Here is a 21,180-nt window from a genome sequence, read left to right as displayed (position 1 = left end):
GGAGACCCTGGGTGCATGCTGGGCCACCGCTCACCGGCTGCGACCAGTGTCCTCAGGGTGGACAAGCCAGGGAGATCAGCTTATACTTCAGGGGCTTGTCTGGGGAGATGAGTTCGTGGGGTCCCAGGAAGGGCAGGTCCTCTGAGCAAGGGGGAAAAAAATCTCTTGCCTTTAGGAATTCTGGGGGAGCATCATGGCTGGAGAAAGTGGGGGCACAGGGTCAATAAAAAGTTGGGAATACCCATCCTAGAAAGGGGGATCAGCCCATAAGAGTCACTCTCTAAACGTGGCGTGGTTGCGAGTCTGAGGTCACCGCCCACTCCATCCTCTACATTTTCTTTGTCGAACACTCCCCTACCCCAAGTACTTTCGAAACCTCTGCACTCTCCTCCCAGGGCACCCGCTTTGGGTCTCTGGTCCCCGCAAATGCAGCCGACAGCTCCAGGCTGCCCTTCTCAGAGTCCAAGGGCCCCCCCTTTACGCAGGCTTTTCTTGGCGCTTGATTTGGCTGGAAGTCGCCCCAAGCTATTCCTAGCAGAGACGCCCACCCGTACGAGGGCTCACATTTTAGATGTATGGTTGCTAGGCTGACTCCTGGGCTGTGGCCATGTCCCTAGAGGGGTCTCTGCCCACCACCTAGCACTGTCTAGAGGTGGGGGAGCGGGGTGGGCAGTGTTTGAGAGAGAACTACAGAATGAATAAAAGAAAGAACTGAAAAACAGAGGTAGCTGAACTGGGTGCCTTTTTCTCATTCAAGAGGGCTTCACAGCACCCACACTTTTGAAGGAGGGCACTATCTGGGAGGGTGGTGTAAGACACTCATCTTGGTCCCAAAATGTTCTCACCTGCTCTAGTTAAGTTAATCCCGGGACCCCCTCAGACATCCCAGGGCTCAGCAACTTGTAGCAACTCCAGCTGCTAAGAAGAGTTAGGCTAGGAGGAAGGCTGACTGAACGCCAAGGGCAACCGAAGCAGCACCCTGTCATTAATTATACATCACCGTAGGTGCTGGGCTCAGCTGTGTTTGTGGCAGCACATTTGTGTTTTGGAAAATACTGGTGTGTTGGAATAAGGGAGGAAAAAGAAAAACCACTCTTCTTTGCTTCCTCTTCCCATTGCTCTGAATAATTCAAATGGTGGCTGGCTGGCTTCTTGGAGATAGAGGTTCCCCCTTTCTTCTCAAGGAGAAAGATTGCTGGCCTTTACGAGAAGCCTTCAGATTAAGCAAGGCTCCTTCAGCCAGACCCAGAGATGCCTTCTGCCTGATCAGACCTAACGACGGACTGATTATAGATTCTTACTCTCTCATTCCTTTTTCTCCACTTGCAGCTAGTCCTGAGAGTGTCTCCCTCAGATGTTGAGTTCTGGCAACTATCTTTTGGGGGGTGGGTAGCTCACAGTTTGGTCTTTCACACATATTTTCTATATGAAAGTGGTTTGGTTTAGCCTGTGTTTCAGAAGGTGAGCAATTTTGATCGTGAAAACTTTTGTCACCCCGAGGTTCTAAGCGCAGTGTCTAACATCTCTTCACTTTAGGTGGTACCCAGTGCTAGTGCAGTGCCTGTCATGAAATGTTCCTTAGAGAATTTACATAAAGCATTTCTTTCCTAAATAATGACCAGTGCAGCTTCTGTCAGTTTTCTCAAAAAATAAGTTTTATGAAATGATAATTAAAGAACAATCTGTACATGTCTTTCTACACATTTTTTAGCTTCAAGACCAGCTGAGTGCACGTAGTTGAGAGTTTTCATACAGAATCAACCTGGAATGAGAGATAATTGTGGTTGATTTGAAGGACAAAACAGAATACCATCAAGCTATTTTTTGATATTACAAGTTCTTTTAGAATCATGCCCAGTTCTCTTAATACCGGCCTCTTGATTAGTTCAATTAAATTGTGTGCTCAACTCCCTGTACCTAACAATGGTAGATGAAGCTTTCCTTTCTACCTTTTGGACTCTGCATTTGCTTTACCACCCCCCCCCCTTGCTTTTCAAGTATTTGGTAGTTTTGTCAAGATGTGGTGCAGAATAAAGAATTCAGCACAAGTTTAGAATGATTGTACTGCTCGTCTCCCCAAGAAAGCCTCTGTTGCCTTTCCACAGAGACTTCTTTACCCACCTTTACCCATGCCCAGTGTAGTTTCTGAGGGGCTGGAGTTCTGGGGAAGGTGTCTTCTCAGCGTTTGAAACTCCCAGGGAGACATGCTTCAGCAGGAGCTCTCAATCCTCTGTATTTGTTCTCCAGGAACCACAGTTTTTGTTTGAAGGAACCCAAGATTGTGGATATATATTTTGGAGCCTCTGCTTGTTTGTACCTTTGGCCTCCAAATAGCATAGCTAATGACTTCATCATTAAAAAAAAATGTGGACTTTTTATGGGAATTGGGGGAGTAAGGAAGAACATTTGTTCTAGGTGTGGTGACACCTAGAACTGTAATTCCAGTACTCGAGGACAGAGGCAGGAAGATCATGAGTTTTAAGTCATTTTGTACTAGGTAGCCATAGCCTGTCTCAACAGCCAGTAATGTGAAATAAAACAATAACAGCAAACCTCATACACTCCCCCCTTTTGGAAGGTGGACACAGTCTTGCCAGCACTGTTCTTTTCTGAGTGTTTGTATAGTATTGCTTTTCTCCACTACCATGGGTTTTATCAGTGTGTACTGGTCATTTGGCAATGACGTTTTGAGGTTCAGTCCAGTCCTAGATTGTAGTGGGCAGGGGGGCTCTCGAGAGGCTTGATAAGCCATTTAACCTCTCTGGTTCCTGTGAAATCTGACGGGTGGACCGCCTGGGTTCCAGACCCCTTCCTGCCTTGGAACCCCACACAGGATAATGAAAAGAGCAGGGCGTTGTGGGGAAAGACATTAGCTCAGTGGACTTTGTAGTTCTGCAGATGCTTCTGGAATCAGGCTCCTCACCACTTCTGTGTTGTTTCCTTGTCTTGTTCATCTTCTAGCTTGTGATCTACTTCTCTTTAATTTTGGGGGGAAACAAGCCACTTGTGGATGGGACTCTGTTTTGCTGCAGGACCTGCATGTGGCCAGGCATAGCCTCACTGATAATCTCAGGCAGGGCTATCCTCCCTATAGAAGCCTGGGGCTTGGACAAGGATGGGCTGCATGTTGTGAATTACTGAGGTGTTGTCTCCATGGCTATGTCTGAGAAAACAACACATTTTCTCTGACAAGCTGGTTACTAATATAAATATCAGATCCCATTATGGCTTGGTAATTACCCAGGGTCTGGTCTGGTGCATCTAGTCAGGACTGCGACATCAGCACCCTGGAACTGTAGACTCCAGATTGGCCCTAGTGCCTCCTTTCGTCCTGTCCTGGCAAATGCCAGCACCAATGACCTTCACATATTCTTTTGTGGTCAGATCACTTGGGTGGCCAGGGAGAAATTCTCAGGCCCTGGTCAAGGGGGACCTGACCTGGCCTTGTCCAGACTGCTTGTTCTCTTTGCTTATTATTTTTTTAAATTTTTACTTTGTTTTATGTTTGTGTCTGAGTATATATAGTGCATCAGGTGCATTCAGGAGCCAGTGGAGGTCAGAAGAGGGGGTTGGTATTGCAGATTCAGATGACTGTGAGCCACCATGTAGGTGCTGGAAACCACATCTGGGTCTTCTGTAAGAGCAGTAGGTGTTCTTCGCCGCCAAGCTGTCTCTCCACCCCATGTCTGTGTTGCTCATTTATTTATTTTTGATGGATATTAGTTAATTGACCCAGAATAAAGGCTGGCGTTCCCAGTCAAGGAGGGTATCTTTTGGCTGACTGTGAGGTCTAGCCTTATTTCTTCATCTGTCAGAGGAGCCCACTGACACTTTGTAGAATTCTACTGTTTTGTTATTTTGTATCAATAACAGTACACAGTGCCCAACAAGCGCCTGGCACTAGCAGGCCTCTTGGAAGTGAGAGTTACCACAACTCCACCAAGTGAGAAGCTGTTTTCTCTGATTCACTAAACAATAGCTGCGGAAGGGCACAGGCTAGAACAGAGTTTTGGAGCCAAAAGGAGCCTCCAGAACTAATTTCACGAGTCAAATAGCCTGTCCCAAACCTCACCGGGACTCCGGCTCCCGGCTTTGGATTGCTGCACATTAGGGTGCTGAAGAAGGATCTATGGAGGATGCCTTGACAGTGTGGTTGATGTGTTGATGATAGGCTTATTGTGTGTAGGCACTGGTGGTATTGGTGTCTCGGACATTTAGGGCGGGCAGAAGGGAAACATAGTAACAGTCATTTGGAGATGTAGCTATTCAACATGTCCTTGAAGAGGGCAGATTCCAGGGATAGCCCAGGTCAGATCTCCCAGAGTTAGGCCCACCCCCTGCTGCCCGGAGATGTTGCAGTCTCCTGCACAGGGCCGTGTACCCAAACCAGGTTTTCCTTGGCAGCCTCTACAAGCAGGATTTCCTAAAGTGTGTTCCAGCCCTTGCCCTTGAAGTTACCTTGGAAGAAGTTGGTAGTGAGGGCCCTGGCTGAATCTTCGGAAGATCTCATCACAGGCTTGCAGAAGTCTGGCTGGTAGGGAGCCTGTCCTTGCTTTGAGCAGCCTTCCCCAGGTTTCTGCTCTGCCATGTAGTGACCAAGAGTCAGTCTACGACATTGGCCAGGGCTTCAGTGCCATTTGCCTCAGTTTCCTGACCTTCAGATTGAGTCTTGTAATCAGAGTACAGTCCTGTGATTCTTTCACTAGTCTCACACTGCACATTGTTCCAAGAAGACATGGGGTCCATGCTTTCCTTGCAAGCCTTGGCCTGCTGCTGCTTCTGGAGCAGAGGAGGAGACACCCTGCTCTTTGGCCTGAGAGAGAAGGGAGGCCATGCCAAGTGCCCCTGCTTTTGCCTTGCTGCTGTGTTCTTTGAGCCGGGCTGGTCAACAGATGCTTTGCAGCAGGGATAAGTGCTTGCTTTAGGGCTTGCTTGCTTACGTCCTCTTCTCCCCTTCTTTCTCTGTCTCTCTTTGAGGCAGTCAAGATGGCATTGGATTACAATGCCAGGGCCTCTTTCCCAATGTGGGCAGGAGGGGTGCCCTGGCTCTCAGTGGCAATGGCTGTGTTAATCTGTGAATCACAGCCGCCAACACTACCTTCTCAGGACTTCAGAGCTGTGGAGCCTCTAGAGAGACTCCTTTTGGGTTTGTGGGAAACGGTTGTGTTTGTGCAGTGACACCGTAGCCCTGGGGCATCATAGGGAACTCTGAGACTTACAGAGAAATCTTTGAGGGTCAGGTAAGGCCAGTCTCCTGTGGAACCTCTGAAATTCCATTGAGGTACACAGCAGGAGCAGACCAACAGTGTCTCCCTCTTCCATATGTCCTGAGTCTTCGTATTTTTGGCTTTGGGCTCATTGAGAAGGAAATTCAGTGTCCTATCCTCATAGACAAAGCTTTGTGGAAAGAAGGTCTGAGGAATGTTATTTGGCTCAGGTTTCTGTCTGCAAAGGCTGGAGTGGAAATCTTCAACTTTCATGTGTGCAGGGATCACCTGGAGGGTTGGGGATCTGGTCTGATGCAGAAGGCCCGGGGATGGCCTGAGCGGCTGTGTTTCTACAAGAGGCAGGCATCACTATGCTATGCAGAGTTTGATGTGCGAGAATGGCAGGGGCCGTTCATGGAACATGAACATCCCTTGCTCTCCTATGGCAGGAAGGGCCAGAATGGACAAAAGAGGAAGGTTTGCTGACATCAGGCAGTCAGGGTGAGAGAGTTAGATGAGGTGTTTTGGGGTGGAGGGTGGGGCTGCTGCTGGGTTGGATGCTCACTATGAAAGCTGACTCTTGGGGTACCCTCTCCTAAAGAGCCCACAGGCCTGTGGCTTTGGGGCTTGCTTGTGGTAGCCAGGGTGGCATTTTGAGGTTTTCAGGGTGTGGCCTGCCAGTTACCAGCCAATGTGTGAGTTTTCCGTCTTGCCATTTGGTCACAGTGAGGGGTGTGGCTTCCCGAAGTCCAGGGTAGCAAGTTAGCCAAACCACGATCTTGCAAAATTAAAGGCCACAGCCAGGGCTGCATACTATGGGGTGGTCCAGGAGGCCAGCTGCGGGCTACTCCTTCTGGAAGGGTTGAAGCCAGGACATTCTCCACAGGGTCTTGGGTGGACTTTACCAAATGGCAGGCAGGCTTCAACTTTAAGGGGATCTGACAGGGGAAGGAGTACCCTCCCCTTGTACCTCTCAAGAATTCTAGCAGACAGCAGTGAAACGTGGCTCTCTTTCTCGACATCACAAGGGTTTTCACAGCTGCTACTGTCAGAGACTTTCCCCTAGATGTGCTTTGTTTATTATGTTGTCAAAGGAGGGAGACCCAGAAGGAGTTTTTACTCAAGTTTCTGTAGCCATATGAAGAAGGGTCTTGTTCCCAGAGGCCCTCAAATCTTCTGGTTAATAGTAGTGCTGTTGGTAAGCTATCAGAGCTTACTATGCTAGAAACTGAGTTGGGTGCCAGGAGAGAAATAATGAAGACTGGTTCTGATCTCTTGGACTCAGAACCATCAGAGTGATCTGAGCTAAAACTCAGGTCCCTTCTCATGGTGTGTGGAGACTTGTAGGTGACCCCTGAGCTGTCTGCAGAATCCTTGAGGGCAGGAATTGAGACATCTAAAAAGATGTCTTAGGTTGGTGGGGACTGTGGTGGGTGCACATTCATGTCTCGTGTGTGTGTGTGTGTGTGTGTGTGGTGTCCATAAGACAGTTTTGGGTGTCATTCTTTTAGTCATTCCCCACCTTTCTTTAAAAATTTCATTTGTTATCGGGGAGCAGTGGTGCACGCCTGCAATCCCAGCACTTGGGGAGGTAGCAGCAAGCAGATCTCTGTGAGTTTGAGGCCAGCCTGGTAATACAAAATGAGATCAGGACAAACAAGACTGCACAGAGAAACCCCATCTTGAAAAACCAGTGTGTGTGTGTGTGTGTGTGTGTGTGTGTAATGTATATATATGTGTGTGAATATATACATTATATATGTTACTTATTGTTGTGTATTCATACTGTGGCACATGTGGAGGTCCAACAACAATGATCAGGAGTCAGTCTTCTCTGTCTACATTATTCAGAGATTACATTCACATCATCAGGCTTGCTCAGCACACACTTATAGATGAGCCATCTTGCCAGCACCACCTTGCTTTTTATTGAGACAGCTCCTCTCTCTCTCTGGTCTGAATTCACCAAGTAGTTTTGGCTGGGTGGCCAGTATAACAGCTGAGCCCATCTCACCCTTTCGGCAGTGAGATTACAAGCCCAGCTTTTTACATGGGTCCTAGAAATCAAACTCAGGTCCTCACGTTTGCATGGCAGACCCTTTTGACTTAGTCATCTCCCCAGGCCCATCCTTCTACTTTTGGGTGTCAACTGTCAGAGACTTCTGAGAAGCTCTGACAAAGAGAGAGACATGGGCTTGATTTGGTGACAAGTTTTGGTGATGAAATTATAAATTGCTTGGTTCATTCTAGATTTACTTAATCATGCCACTATGATGTCTTGTCTAGTGGGTGACAGATTTAGTTTGCTTGGGCACTTGTGTGCAAGGGGGCTGAGTTGGGCGAGGGGCCGCTTCAAAAGGATGCTCTTGTTTGGATGGAATTTGCATTGTGTTTGGCATTATTTGGTAATTGTCTTTGGGACATTATGTCTAATTGCCAATTTGGAAATGTAATTAGCACTCTAGGGCCAGAATGGAAATACTTAGCATCCTCAAGCCGAGCCTGGGAGTCATCTTCCTGTACGATCTCATTACCTGTGTGACTAATGCCTCTGTACATGGCCAAAGCTGAAATTATTTAAAATATCATATTTACTTTTTTTTTTTTTTTTTTTTTTTTTTTTTTGCAGTACTGGGAATAGAATCTAGGGCCGTGAGCATGGTAGGCCACTACTCTACTGCTTGAGCTATATCCTTAACATTTTTTTTTCCATTTTATTACGTGTGCCTGTACGTGTGCATGTGTGTGTGTGCATGTAATTACATGCATGCATGTGTGTGTGTGTGTGTGTGTGTGTGTGTGTGTGTATGTGTGTGTGTGTGTGTAGCCCAGGTTGGCCATAGAGTCATGATGCTTCACCGATGTATGCCACCAACCCTGACTCTCACATTTTCTCTCATGCTGTTTTATAGGCCTTCTTACCAGGTTTTCTTGTGGACCCAGATCCAGTGGACTTCCAGCCTTAAAATGACCAGCAGCAGTCCATGTCCTTTTCTTCTCCGCCTTCCATCTTGCCTTTCCCCCTTGCTTTCTTTTCCTTAGAGGTTGCTCATTCCTAGGAACTTTTGTGGAACCTGGAGCCATTTAATTTTGGCCTTTAGACACATATTATAGCACAATGCTGTCACTGAGGCAGAAGAAACTAGAGGAAGTGCTGCATAATTCTGCTATGGCCAAATTTAATTTGAAGAACAGAAGAATTTTTTTTTTTTAATGAAAAATAGAATTTTGAAGCTGGCTGTGGTGGAGCATGCCTGTAAAGCTCAGAACTGGGAGGCTGAGACAGCAGGACCCTTAGTTCCAGGTGGCTGTAGAGTGAGGCCTTGTGGTGGGGGGGAGGGAGAAAGATTGTGACTTGAAATAATGTCTGTCTGGTACCTGGTGCTATCTGGAGCCTTAATTTATATTTTTAACATTACTATTCATTACTATTTTAAATATTTATCATTATAATTTTTATTTACATATAATCTCATGTGTTTGTGTAGATATATGCTACTTATGGAGTCCAGAAGAGGGTGTCCCATACTCTGGAGCTGAGGTGACAGGTGGTTGTGAGCCACCGTACGTGTGTGCTGGGAACAAAACTCAGGTCCTCTGAAAGAGCAGAGATAAGTCTTTATACACACATACACACACACACGTATATATATATATATATATATATATATATATATGCATATGTATACTTTTATTTTGTTTATTGCTTTACATCCCGATCACAGCTTTCGCTTCCTCTTCTCCTCTTAGTCTCTTCCACTGGTACTTTCTCTCCCTCCTGTTCTCTCCCCATCTCCCCTCACTTTCTCCTCTGAGACAGGGAGGCCTCTCATTGCTATCAGCCCACCTTGGTATATCAAGTTGGAGCAGGACTAGGACATCTCCTATTGAGGCTAGACAAGGTGGCCCAGTTAGGGGAAAGGGATCCAAAGGCAGGCAACAGAGTCAGAGACAGCCCCTGTTCTGCGCAGAGAAATCTTAAGCATTGAGCCACCGCTCAGCCTACCAGAATGCAATTTGCATAAGAGATTTTTAGGGCAAAGATTTCTGGGATATTCTTTTCAGAATTGTTTCTAGTTGTAGAAAGCCGTTCAGCCATGATAGCTCTGTTGTTGACATGCCTGGATTTCAAGTTGAGAGTCTGAATATTCATCAGGGTTTCCTTGCCATGTCTTGCTCTCCTGTCCTACTGAGAGAACGGGAATTGCTTTCTCCTTGTCTGGGAGTGAACTTGGGGCCTGGGAGAGTTGGAGTGGATGGTGACTTGTAAACTATGTGTCTGGTGGGCAACAAACAGGGGCTTGGCTTATCACACTCAGGTGGAAGAACAACCACAACTCATGGAGGGTGGGGCCTTTGAGGTCTCCCCAAGTGCTGGAGCTCTTCTGCTCCCCAAGCAGAGAGGATGAGTGCACACGATCACACGATCTCCCCAGACCACGACTGCCCACCTTAGAATGTACCTAGCAAGACTTTCTTGTTCCTCTTTGCTTGTAATCCATGTCTGGGACACTCAGAGCAAGCCCAGAGTAGTAGATTTCAAACTCTGAGTGCAAGCCTGGACTGCAGAGAGTTGGGTGGTGTATAGATATTGCCTACACAGTGGGGACATCGAGTGACCTTACCTGTGGTGCTTCCACGCAGGCACCTTGTCCTTTCTGTAACTTCTTGGGTCCCTCACTCCCCTGAGATGGTGAGGGTACCTGCTTTCTAGTCCTCAGCATTTGGAAGTGCTAGTCTACAGTCTGCCTGATAACTGTACCCTTGGAGATCAGGTTAGTCTTGATGCGAGCTGTAGGTGGAGTTTGTTTTTATTTTCTAGTTCTTCATGGGCCCTAAAGGCCCATTCTGGTTCTGAACTCACCATGTAGCAGACGATGACCTCACATTTGTGAATGTCCCACCTCCATCTCCTCACTTCTGGAATTACAGACTGCCCCATGATACCTGGTTTATATAGTGCTGGGGACTGAGCCAGGGCTTTGTGATGCTGGGTAACTACTCTACCAACAGAGCTACATCTCCAGTCCCCACAGCCACTCCTTTTGAATGGCTCATGCCCGTCATTGATAAGGGTTTGGTTTTCCAAGGCTTGTTTCCTTTGTACAGTTAGCCTTGCACTCAGCCAAGGGCTGATATGATTTTGGGGTCATGCCAGGAATCCAGATGTAGGGTTTGAGTCTTTTTTCTAAGAAGCTGGGGCTGAACTCTGCTTTCTAGGCATAGGCTCTTTGAGCCCTAAAAGACAGAAGAGATGTTGATATTGAACATCTTTGGGACTCTCTTGGATGGAGCCACCAGTTAGAACCAAATATTGTCCTATTCCCACCCAGCATCTTATCTCTCCTTTTCTCTTGGGCTTCCTTCTACTGCTGTGGCACCCCATTATGCTGCATGGAGAAATGCAGAAAGAACTAGAAATCCTTATGTTAGGTAAAACAACACGGGCTCACAGAGACAAACTGTTTTTGTCAAATCCCATGTTCTCTCTCATGCATGGAATTTAGATTTAAAGTGTGTGTGTGTGTGTGTGTGTGTGTGTGTGTGTATGTGTGTGTGTGTGTTTGTGATAAAAGTGGAAGGAGAAACTATTTGGAGGGAGGAAGGGAACCAGCAAGAGTGAAGAATGGAGGAGGGTACTGAGGAAGGGCAAATAAAAAGTAAAGCATAATGGAATGTTTGTATGCAAAATGTCACATGAAACCCACATCTTTGTGTGTTAACTAAAAATTAATTGTAAAGAAGAGCTAGAAAAAGAGATGAGAAGGAAACAAACAAACAAAAACCCGGAAGCATGCAGGGGAAGGCGGGGTGTGTGGAAAGACACAGAGACAGCCACACTAGGAGCAACGGTGCTTCTCCCCGGAGTGAGAGGCTGCATCCACGCGCAACTGGCACAGTTTGTTTCCTGCCCCTTCACCTTGGTCCTATTTGAATACGTCCAGTTGCCACACCTCCAAGGAGTGGAGAAGACCAGTAGGAAAACACTGGACACAGTGATTTTGTTTCTGTCACAGAGCAAGTTTTCACAGATGTTTTGTTCAATTAACTGGGCTCTGTGGCCCTGTGGCCTGACATTGAGAGTTATGGGCCTTATTTTTGTACAATTGTTATCCTACACCGTGAGAACAGGGCTTCTCTTTAGGGAGCACTGCTGCAGTGAATTTTTTTTTTTTTGAGTGAGTTGACAGTCTTTATTTTGTTATTGGGGATATTTTTACAAAGCAGCAATTTAATATCATTTCTTAAAAGGAAAGATGCCTTAAATTATAAGCTATTAGAACAGAGGTTCAGAATAAGGGTCATTTTCTTTTAAGAAAAAAAATAGCAGTTGAGAGGTGAACATTACACTCACTTGTGGGTACAAGGAAACTTCTCTTTGCAATAGATGGAGACCACCACAGAAGACTACATTCTGTGAAAATGCAGAGTGTAAGTGATTGTGTAATGCCCAGCCCAAGCTGATATATCTGCTTTGCAACTGTGCTGCAGTGGCTTTAAAAAAAATATTTCATTTTCAAAACAAGTGTCTGTGTGTGGATATGTTCATATGAGTGTGGGTATCTTCAGAGGCCAGAAGAGGGCATTGGATTGCCCAGAGCTGGAGTTGCAAGCTTGATATGAGTGATGGGAAATGGACCTGGGTTCTCTGGCAGAGCAGCAAGTACTCTGAACTTCACACACTTCTCCAGACATTGTGACATCATTCTTACGTTCTCTTTCTGAGGCTTTGGGAACTCTGATAGGGAAAAATGGCCATCCAGGGACATTCAGCTGAGAGTACAAAGATGAGGGTCCCAGGGGCTGGGGGAAAGATTTGGAAGTAGCAGGGAATAACCAACTGCTAGTGATTCTGATGATCATCATGGACCACCAGAAGCCAATCCTTGCTTCTCTCTCTGTACTTCCTTCTCAGTGCCTAAAGAAGTCATGCTAGTGGCCTGGAAATTAAAGCCACTACTCGCATTTTGGCAGCCACAGCTGAGCAGGTGGTGGATTTTTAAGGAGTGCCTTGCTCTTTAAGAGCAGGGTTTTTTTTTTTCTTTTTTTTAAATTTTTTTATTTAACTTTTATTAATTACACTTTATTCATTTTGTATCCTCCCATAAGCCCCTCCCTCCTCCCCTCCCGATCCCACCCTCCCTCCCCTTTCTGCATGCATGCCCCTCCCCAAGTCCACTGATAGGGGAGGTCCTCCTCTCCTTCTTTCTGATCTTAGTCTATCAGTTCTCATCAGAAGTGGCTGCATTGTCATCTTCTGTGGTAAAGCTGCTCCCCACTCAGGGGGAGGTGATCAAAGAGCAGGCCAATCAGATTATGTCAGAGGCAGTCCCTCTTCCCATTACTATGTAACCCACTTGGTAAGAGCAGGTTTTAAGAGCAGGTTTACCTTGCTCTTAAAAAAACTCAAAGGTTTACCATGCTCTTTTAAAAAACCTCATTTCTTATATTCATTTGTAACCTATTTTCCTCATATGATTTATTTTTTACTTTAATCTTGAGTACTGTAGAAAATGCAGAAATGTAGAAAATGTAGGCCAGACAGAGGCATTAAAAAAAACAAAAAACCAAAAAAGGACATTTTACACCTGCTGAGATGAGTACTGTAAAAAATACAAATCCAGAAAGATCACAAAGGTTGGAGTGGTTGTAGAGAAATTGGAACCCTTAGAAGCTGGAATGGAGGATTTTTACACAATTAAAACTTAACTATCATGATTGAGTATTTCCACTTTTGGTTCTATGCCCCGTAACTTAAGAACAAAGACCCAAATGATTTCTGTGCGCTCACACTAAAAGCCATATTACCCATAACAGCCTAAAGTGGCAACCACCCAGAACCTCCTAGAAGCTGAATGTGTCCTGTGCACACCCTTGGCTGTAAGAGGGAAGGGCCCCCTCGTGCAGAGACCCCTGAGTGGGGACCTCCAGCATGTCGAGCTAGGTGATGGAACCTAGACACGAAAGATGGGCCAATGCCCCTGTGAGGCACCTATGCCACAGTCCTACAAACAGGTGGCTCCTCAGGGCAGGGAGATCAGTCCTTTAACGGGCACAGACTTGTAGTTTTGTAGAGGAAAAACTTTTGAGCATAGTTGCACACCAATCTGAATATGTTTATTGCTACTGAACTGCACAGTGAGAAACAAGAAGGTAGACTTTAAGTTTTTATTTTATTATTTCATGTGTAGGTTTATGTTTCTGTGCCTCTGGAGGCCAGATGAAGGCATTGGATCCCCCCTAGGACTGGAGTTACAGGTGGTTGTAAGCGACTACGTAGGTGGTGGGAACCGAACTTTAACTGCTGAACCACCTTTCCCGCTCAAAGAAGGTTGAGCAACGCTGTATTCATTTTTAGTAATTTTAATAATTCTGTAATTCTAACACTTGGTAGGTTATGGCAAAAGCATCTTGATTTTAAGGCTAGTCTAGGCTAAGACAATGCTAGAACAGGGCCCAGGGATGTGACTCAGTGGTAGAACACTTGCCTAAGACGCAAAGGTTCCCAGTTTGATCCCCAGCACTGAACACACACCACACACACACACACACACACACACACACACACACACACACACCACATTCTTTTCTACAAGGAAAGTAAATATTTCTACAAATTAAATCATGCCCCTGGAGAAGACCAGTAGTGTCCATGGGTCTCTTTACTTCCCTGGGTCCCTTTTATGCTGTGACCACGTTTGGCTATGGGTGTTCACTTTCTTCCTGTGGGCATTCAGGCCCTTGTGAGGACTCTGGCTTTGCTGGGTAGGGTCCACACAGCCGACTGTGGAAAGAGCAGCGATCCTCTTTCTGCCCAGTCTGTTTAATTGGTGTTTGCTCTTACTGGATTTCTGTAGTGCTGGACACTCATTTCAGGGCCTGGGGCCAGCCACTCTGCCAGTGGGCAGCAGCTCCAGTTTATCTCCGCTCTTAGAGGAGAGTTAGAGGCTGAACCATCTTAAAATTTTGACTTTGACATGTGACATAAGATAGATATTGTGTCTTAGACAAGGCATTGTCTGGGTCTTGGTCTTCTCAAATATAAATTGTTCTTGATTTAATGATTTCTTTTTAAAGTACAAAGCCGTTTAAGTCAATTTCAAAGCTATCATTTTTACCTTTCAAGAATTCCATTACTTGAGACAGTGGACCCAGACAGTGGATTTTGTTCTACTAAAAAATCAAAAAAGTGGACGTTGATTGACATACTCCCAAGACTTGAATGCTGGCTTTGATGAGGAGGCATACTTGAGAATCTCAGTGTGAGGTGGGACTAAAGGATGGCTCGGTGGCTAAGAACACTCACTCACTGCTATTGAAGAGCACCGAGCTTGGTTCCCAGCACTCAGGTTCTGCAGCTACCTGTCACTCCAGCTCCAGGGGTTCTGGCTTCTGCGGGGCACTGCACTTCAGCACACATACTCACACTGTTTTCTAATCCTCCAACACCCACACACAATTACAAAGTAAATATAAATCTTAATTAATTAATTTGTTTTTCAATTTATTAACTTTATATCCTGATTGTAGCCCTTTCCCTCATCTCCTCCTGGTCCCATCCTCCTTTCCTCTTCTCCTCAATCCCCCATCCCTTTCCCCTAGTCCATTGAAAGGAGGTGTTGCCCTCCCCTACTATCTGGCCCTAGCCTATCAAGTCTCATCAGGACTGCCTGGATCCTCTTCCTCTGTGAGCTGGCAGAGCCAGCCTGCCAAGGGAAAGTGATCAAAGAGCAGGCAATGGAGTCCATGTCAGAGACAGCTCATGCTCCCTTTACTTGTGGACCCACATGGAGACTGAGCTGCCTATGAGCTACATCTGAGCAGGGGGCTGGGTCTTCTCCATGCATGGTTGATGCATAAGTCTCTGTAGGCCTCCCTGGGCCCAGATTTTTTGGCTTTGCTGGTCTCCTTGTGGAGCTCCTGTTCCCTCCAGGTCCTTCTGTCCCCTGCTTCTTCCATAAGACTCCCTGCGCTCTGCCTAAAGATCAGAGGACATTGGAAATACTATCACCCTACATTTAGAAAAAAAATATCAGATCTGGGAGAGAGGAGAGGTCTGGAGGACACTGGGAAGAGTGGGGGGAGGAGAGGCTGAGGTTGGAATATATTATGTGAGAGCAGAAGAAATAACAAGAAAACATTCCAAGTTAGCTTTTTGTGACTCTGTTATTACTTTTGATGACATAGCTGCACGACTACTGAAGTTTTATTTTGATTCTTGGTGTGGAGAGAAGTCAAAGTCATCTTAGATTGTAGTCTATAAATAGGCCAGGATTACAGGCTAGCAGTGTTTGATTGAAAAGAAGTCCCTGAGAATCTCACTTTGAAGTTTTTCCTTAACTCAACCTAAAAGGCAGCCCTGAGCCACAGGCTCATCTCTGTGCTCTTCCAGCTGCTGACAGCTGGGTAAGGTTACAAAGCCTTTGTGGCTGGAGCAAGCACTGGGAGGGTGACCCCCAAACTCATAAGTGCTCTCTGAAACAAGATCTGTACCCCCACCGTAAGCAGCCAGCACAGTGGGACTTACTGGGATTGCTCTTACAGATCATCTAGTGTGCATTTGATTTGGTTACCAAGGCCACATATTAAATTTTAACTTGTCACAGATAGATGATGTTAAGACTTTTTAGATTCCCAAGGTACCAGGCTGCTTTGGGGGTTGTTCAGCACATGAGTCATCTCACGTTACAGACCAACCAACCAACCAAACAAACAAACAATTAAACAGAAACAAGAGGAAACAAAGCAAAGCAAAACACCTTACACCTGAACATAGCTCCTTCTCCATAGGGTCTTTTTGGTGATGAAAACACCCTCCAAATATGTCTTTGCAGAACAAACTGAACATTTAGACAGCAGAGATGGCAAGTAGAGAAACGAGTGCTTGTTTCATGGGCTGGAGGGAGATATGACAGATTTTCTTTTCTTTTCCAGTGACATGACAATATGAGCACCTTGTTTTCAGATGATCCCGCCTTTAATCCAGTGACTGAAATGCTAGCATGCAACTCTCTCCTGAGTTGCAAGGAAACTAATAAAACCACGAAGGTTTCTATGTGTGCTTGGTGAACACAGACAGTAATGAAACCACAGCAGCCATCTCCAGGGGTGATGCTATTTAAATGCCAGGCAGAGTTTGAAAATGATTTTAACGGTGGAAACAGAAACCAGCAAGTGAGATGTTTGCTGTTTGTTCTCCCCAGTGTCTGTTTACCTGTATCTTCTTTTCTACCTCAGACAGAATTCACACACACACACACACACACACACACACACACACACACACACACGGAGCATGGAGAAGCAGAGAAGTTGGACACCCACCAGCCAAGTCTTACCATGAAGCCATAGAACTATAGATCCTGATGTGGAATGGTGCATACTACACTCTCACCTCTTCATGCTACCTGATTCTCCCTCAAACTCTCTTCTTTTCATCCATCACATGGGTTCTTGGAATTGAACTCACATTGTCAGGCTTTGGAGCAGATGCCTTTACTGCTGAGCAATCTCACTGGCCCCTTTCTTTCACGTTCTGAAAGTGTTGGTGATGGAAAGGAAGCCATGCAAGTGAGGTGCACAGGTCCAGTTCCTTGGCTTATTGGAATGATGTGGCAGGGAACTGCTCTGGGGGTGTGGTCCCCCTGGTCTTGGAAGGATCACTTCCTGTGTTCTGCACCTCCTTAGCCTGGAAATATGTTATTGTACCTCTATCTGGATCTCTTTCTAGGTAGCTGGGTGTCATGACCTTGCATAGTTTAAGCCTTGTCGGCAGACTCTTTGGAGATGGAAGGCAAACTGGTCAGTTAGCAAACAAGACTGTCCTTTTCCGAGGGATGTGGAGTCATGTGAGACTTTTCTTCTCTGTAATTCCAGTGGCCACACTGCATGATTGCAGGGATCCCACAGATATTATAGTTATGAGCAGTGCCCTCTGGAGCTGTGCACTGCACAACCTGTGTATCCATATGCCTGTCTGTGCAAGCAGCTAGCTGGGTTAGTACAATAAACACACAGAAGAAATTAGAGACACAGTGTACTGCCCGTAATCCTACTGTCAAAATGAGTAAGAGGAATACCAAGAACAGGGGATTCAGAAAAGGCAGAGGGAATAGACGAGGAGGGAGGGGCCAGATGAGCCCATTGCAGCTGTGGGGTTGGTGCCACCCTCCAAGTGGAGTACCCCTGCCCCCAACAGCCTGTTTCCATACTTTCTGACCACTGTGTTCATGCCCTGACATAGTGGGCTCTCCCGGCTTCCACTGGTTTTACACATAAGGCCTTTGAGAAGGTCTCATGTACACATAGCAGCCAGATGTATCCCTATGGCCCACGGGTGACGGATAACAAGACCCTGAGGATTTAGAAGAGGCTTCTCTGCTGCCAGCTCTGCTGTTTTCAGCCGCCACCCACAGCTCCCAGGTGTCCCAGGTGTTTGTCAGCGAGCATCCTGTGTGTGAAGTGGGAGTAGCTGTCAGAGGCCAGCCCTTTCTCACCCAGGCCATGGCTGTTCCCATCCCAGGCTGTGTATAGTCAGGACGGCTCCAGAGGCTGGCAGACTTCTCTGGGCTGGGTGAGATGGGCAGGTGAAAGCAGTGAAGACAAGGCTGCCTCTCTTCAGCCCTGAGGTGTTGAGCAGCTCTTCACCCAGAAGCCCCTTATCAGTGTCTCTCTGTAGCTGCTGACCATGGCTGCTGAGTGCCCCAGATCTATGCTCCTGTTGCTAGGAGACCTGAGGATAACATGGCACAGCACAGGAAAGTCCAGATGTACTAAAAGTAGAGGTAGCCTTGCATGGCCTTAGGTGGTCCAAGTCTTCCCCTCCAACCTCCCATCTCCCTGCCCCTTGCAGATTAGAAGCGTACCTCCCAGGGCGGGGGATTCTCTCTCTCCTTAGACAGCCTCTCTTTTCCTTCTTGGTCTGCATGGGCATTTGCAACAGCGGGCATTCCAAGTCCCGCTGGAGTGTTCCCTGTGGACAGAACTGGTGGACTGTCTCTGGATCTATGCCTAGCTGTGGTCCTGAAGGGCATTGGTGCATCTAGGTGTTGGTAGATAGCATTGGGTCAGTTGGTCTTCACAGATAATTGTGGGTGAGCCGCAGGTCCCTCAGCTCCTGTGATTTATTCTTTGGTCTTGCCCTTTTTGACTCACAGTAGCTGTGAAGTGGGCTGAACTAGTGGAATGGTGCTGAAGAAACTTGGTGTAGTTTCCAGGGCTGAGTAGGAAGAAGCCTTGGTGTTTCCCTGTTTGTCTCTTGGGACACCTGCTCTCGGGAAAACGGTGGCCTTACAGGATATCTGACTGCTCTGAGACCACCACGTGTGAGTCCATGGCCCCAGGAGAGGCCCTGGAGGAAGGCATGTTATAGGAGCAGAAAGGAGACAGGTAAAAGGCAGAGGAAGTGCAGTGAGTCCAGGGGAGAGTGGAGAGAATGAGTCTATGTGCACTAGATGTGCATGGTCATCTTGGAACTGGATCCTCTAATTCCCAGTTACACAGAAAAGACTCTTTGTTTGTGGCAATGCACGGTGGTGCACACCTGTAATCCCAGCACTCAGAGAGGCAGAGGCAGGCGGATCTCTGTGAGTTTGAGGACAGCCTAGTCTACAAAGCAAGTTCAGGACAGCTAAGGCTACACAGAGAAACCCTGTCTCGGGGGCGGGGTGTGTGTGTGCTCAGCTTTTGTTAACCCATACTATGTGCTTTACATTTTTACATTTTCCCAAGATGCTCCCCTGTGGAGAACTGTTGGCTGACCGTAAGCATAGGCAGTACGGCTTCTGGCCAACCTGCTTCTTCCAGATCAGTGTTCTCTGTATTGCTTGCTTCCTGTCTCACCCACTCTGTCACAGTCACTGATTCCTCATGGACTACATTATAGCATCTGGTCTGTGATGCATGTGGTGGTCATGAGAACACTGAACTACCGGCAAGTATCAGTCAGGCTAGGTCAGCAGCTGTAACAGCAGCCCCATCAGTCCATTGATCCCCGAAATGCAAAGAGGGAGCCCTCACTCTGCGAGTTAGTTTGGGCCTCTTAAGTTCAGAACCTATGAGCCTGGTCTGTCTAGCAGTTAGACTAATGTGAACTTAACTCCCAGCCCTTCCCTGCTTGGGAGTATTGACCAGTGTTTTTCTCTTCAATCTCTGTATGTAAACTGAGCACCCAAAATACCAGCCAATGGAATTTTTGAGAGAATTCAATGTCATTTTGCATCCTGTAAGTGCTGAACAAATGGCTGTTAGTTTAGATCAACAGTTCTCAACCTGTGGGTTGTGACCTCCTTGGGGGGTTGAGTCTCACATAAAATTTCCTACATATAAGATACTTACATTACTATTCATAACAGCTAAGTTACAGTTATGAAGTAGCAATGAAAATAATTTTATGGTTGGGGTCATCACAACACAAGGAATTATTAAAGAGTTGCAGCATTCAATGGTTATGAAAGTTCATAACCATTGGTTTAAATGGTTTCTCTTCCTCAGTTATCATGGTCTAGATGGCTAAGATGAGAAAGAGGAGGACCCTGGAAGGAACTCGGCATCTAAAGGCCAGCAAGGAGGTGAACATTGTTCTTTGGGCATTAATAGCAGAGGCAGTGCTTTGGGCAAAAGAAAAACAGAGATGCCCTTTTCCCTCTATCTCTGACCCTATACTTACTATCACCTCAGGAAGGAGGAAGGGGAGACTACAGGAAGCAGAGAGGAAACATTTGGACTGCAAAACACCTCCTTACTTTTTAGCTGTGGCTGTGGCTCTGTTGGTAGAAAAGTTACCTAGCATGCATGAAAACCTGGAGTTAATATCCAGTACCCTATAAATCAGATGAGGTGGCACATGCCTACAATCCCAGCATTTGAGAAATAGAGGTGGAATTATCAGGAATTCAAAGGTCATCCTCAACTACATATCAAATTTGAGGCCAGCCTGGGCTACAATGAAACTCTGTTTCAAAGATTTCACTTTAAATGTATTTATTTTAGAAAGCTGCGGTTTCTAAAATGGTGATTCCAAGAGACAATTCTGAATTTCCTCTGTGACTCTAAACATAGCCTGTGTTTTTTGTGAATCTTGATTTTGCTCTTAAATGTTCTGTCCTTCCATATTCACCGTCCATATTCTCAGACAGATGGAGACAATGCCAAAATGTGGAAGGCTTTTGGGGGCAGAGGTGCTTCTCCCATAGGATTGAATTTTGTTAGGCTCTAGAGTTTAGAAGCCAGAATAAGAAGGGCCTGGTGGCCCTTGTGTGCCTTAGGAGCCGTGTTTCCACAGGATTATAAGGAGACGAGGATAGGCCAGAAGCACCCCTGAGCCATCCAGGCAAAAAAGATTATGGCAGTGCCCTGCTTAGGAATCCATCTCTGACTCACAGAGGTGGCTCAGGCACCTGCTTCAAGGATTGCATAGCACCTGGTATTTATCCTTAAACTTTGCTTTTTTGTTGAGGATTATGTGTACTGAGGAACACAAAACTTGTTTGTGTACACTGAATTCCCGGAAGACTTTCTTCCCCACCTCCATTCCCATTTCATGTCAGGTTCATCTTGCCACTGTCTGAATTAAAGAAATGTTTTGCTCATTAGCCTCTGGTCCCACACTCGGACCAGGCTGGGAAGAGGGCCCCAAGAGTGTTACTTACAGTGCCTTCAGGGGAACCTGCAGTGGAGCTGAGGCTGTGTGAGGAATGGACAGGGTCTCCTTCATCTGTGTGGTGAGGTAGAAAGGAGACAGGTACTTGAGATTTAGTTCTTGCTTTCTCTGGAGAGCTGGCTGGTCCTTTCCAGCCCTTCTTGAACTCCCGCTTTCTGTAGCTATAGGTGGAAGACCACAGAGCTACATGCATCATGGGAGACATGCTCAGAAGATGGTGACCATCGTCAGCATGTGTCTGTCCAGGCACACAGGTGGCACATAGTTGAAGTTAATTCGAGGCCAACTTCATCACCAAGCACTGTGTAGGTG

At 46.4% G+C, this 21,180-nt stretch overlaps 1 protein-coding gene across 32 annotated transcripts in view; it reads left to right on the top strand.

Annotated features, from left to right (window-relative positions):
* Positions 1 to 21,180, top strand: part of Kcnma1 (potassium calcium-activated channel subfamily M alpha 1) — a 695,343-nt gene that overhangs the window by 1,879 nt on the left and 672,284 nt on the right. The gene's annotated exons all lie outside the window — the stretch shown is intronic.

This window comes from Meriones unguiculatus, chromosome 4, assembly GCF_030254825.1.
Source record: "Meriones unguiculatus strain TT.TT164.6M chromosome 4, Bangor_MerUng_6.1, whole genome shotgun sequence".
NCBI lineage: Eukaryota > Metazoa > Chordata > Mammalia > Rodentia > Muridae > Meriones > Meriones unguiculatus.
Note: the sequence above shows the minus strand (reverse complement) of the source record. Positions and strands in the feature narration are given on the sequence as shown.